The 2,500-nt window shown below is 34.4% G+C and overlaps 1 protein-coding gene across 4 annotated transcripts in view; it reads left to right on the forward strand.

The window, feature by feature from the left end:
- The window catches only part of LOC106875206 (cardioacceleratory peptide receptor), a 53,783-nt gene that overhangs the window by 17,378 nt on the left and 33,905 nt on the right, over nucleotides 1–2,500 (forward strand). The gene's annotated exons all lie outside the window — the stretch shown is intronic.

The raw sequence follows: 2,500 nt of genomic DNA on the forward strand, positions 1-2,500 counted from the left end.
CGCTTCCGCAAAACCTTCCTTCCAACAGGTCTGTGTCAATCTACTTTACAATATATATTTAAAGACAATTTCTTTTATATCATTAATAATTGTTGATGTAGCAAAATCTTTTATCGAATATTCTAACTGTATCTTTTGTCTTCTACTTGTTTCAGTCGTTGGGCTACGGCCCTGCTGGTGCACCATCTTGAAGGGTTTTGTCGAACAAAGGGATTTCAGTATTTAATTTTTTTTAAACCTGATACTTATTCTGTCAGTTTTACTTGCCGAACCACTAAGTTTAGGGGTCGTAAACAAACCAGCTCAGACATCTGCATTGTTATATACAAACATGCATATATGAATACATACATTCATATACACATACATACATACATACATGCACATACATACATGCATACATACATATATATATATATATATATATATATATATATATATATATATATATATATATATACATATATATATACACTCTGTTACTCTTGTACACGTTTCAGTTATTTGATTGCGGCCATGCTGGAGCACCGCCTTTAGTCAAAGAAATCGACCCCAGGACTTATTCTTTGTAAGCCTAGTTCTTATTCTATCGGTCTCTTTTCCCGAACCGTTAAGTTTCGGGGACATAAACACGCCAACATCGGTTGTTAAGCGATGGTGGTGGTGGGGGTGGGGGACGAATATAGACACAAAGTCACACACACATAAATATATATATATATATATATATATATATATATATGCACGACGGGCTTCTTTCAGTATCCGTCTACTAAATCCACCCACAAGGTCTCGGTCGGTCCGCGGTTATGGAAAAAGACACTTACCTACGGTGCTGCACAGTGGGACTGAACCCCAATATCATACGGTTGGGATGAAGCAAGGTTCCCAATCACTTATCCACACCTGCGCCACCCAAAAAACTTTTCCGAAAGCATTTTTCGGAGCACGCCCGCACACACACACACATTTGTGCTCTTTCTGCCGATCGTTAGGGTTCATCGTATCTGCCATTGTAACTATTTCAATAACTTAAATGATTTAAACATATCATCGAAATGTCACGCACATCCGCAGTCAATCAAAGCGATGCCTTTAGGCATACCTTAATGGACTCCGGAATTGCATGACATTTTGGTTTTATCTCTATGTTCTGGATTTCATTTATTGGTGTGCTTTTAAGGCAAACTCGATCGATGGAGGCTTCTTTCCCCTCCAGGTAACTGCGATTACAGGATCTGCTTGTGGAATTCTGCCTACACAGGATATCACATTTCTATCTATCTATCTTATCTATCTATCTATCTATATATATATATATCTATCTATCTCTCTCTCTCTCTCTATATATATATATACCCACCCATATATATATATATATATATATATATATATATATATATATATATATATATATATATATATATATATATATATAAATACATACATACGTGTATATATATACACACATACATACATACATATATATACACATATATATATATACGTATGTATACATATGTATATATATATATATATGCATATATATATATATATATATATATATATATATATATATATATATATATATATATATATATATATATGCATATATATATGTATGTATGTATGTATGTAGTTAAATTTTTCTTACGAAACACACAGACCGCATAGAAGTGCTCAAGTCGAACCTGAGACGTTAAACAGATACAATAAATGAAATGGAAAAAGTTCAAGTTAGACTAACTACAATTCACGCATATATGTAAGGGTTTAAGATAAAAATTGCTCAAAATAAAACATATATTAATAATATATATGGCCATATAGATACATAAACATAGTAATAATCTTTTCTACTCTAGGACGGAAATTTTGGGCGAGGGGGGGGGGCAATCGATTAGATCGACCCAGTACGCAACTGGTATTTAATTTATCGACCCCCCCTCCCACAGTGTTCACCACCATCCCCTGCTGGAGCCTCGTGGAGCTTTAGGTGTCTTCGCTCAATAAACACACACAACGCTTGGTCTGGGAATCGAAACAGCGATCCTCCGACCGCTGCCCTAACCACTGGGCCATTGCGCCTCCTATTCCTATACGTATTAAACTATATATTCCTTCACTCCATTATATTACTATGCTTCTACGTCCATATTCATATATTTATATGTCCATATATATTTTTAATATTCATATATTTTTATATTTTTAATACATTAATATGTTTTATTTTGGGCAATTTTTATCTTAATCATGGTAATGGAAAAATGAACTACGCATCCGTGGCCGGTGTCACTAGTGACAGTGCAAATCGGCCCGGGCGAGCTCGAAAAATATAAAAGCTTATTCCAGGAGGAAGCTGACTCCTTCAGAAGAAGTGATGTATATATAGTAATAATAGAAAAACAGTCCAAGGATGGTGTTTATAGATGTTTTAATATATCGCTACGCACGTTTCCGCAAAGATAGAAAATGAAATGAATGATATTCGTTATGT

Source organism: Octopus bimaculoides, chromosome 27 (genome assembly GCF_046866305.1).
Source record: "Octopus bimaculoides isolate indiv1 chromosome 27, ASM4686630v1, whole genome shotgun sequence".
Taxonomy (NCBI): domain Eukaryota; kingdom Metazoa; phylum Mollusca; class Cephalopoda; order Octopoda; family Octopodidae; genus Octopus; species Octopus bimaculoides.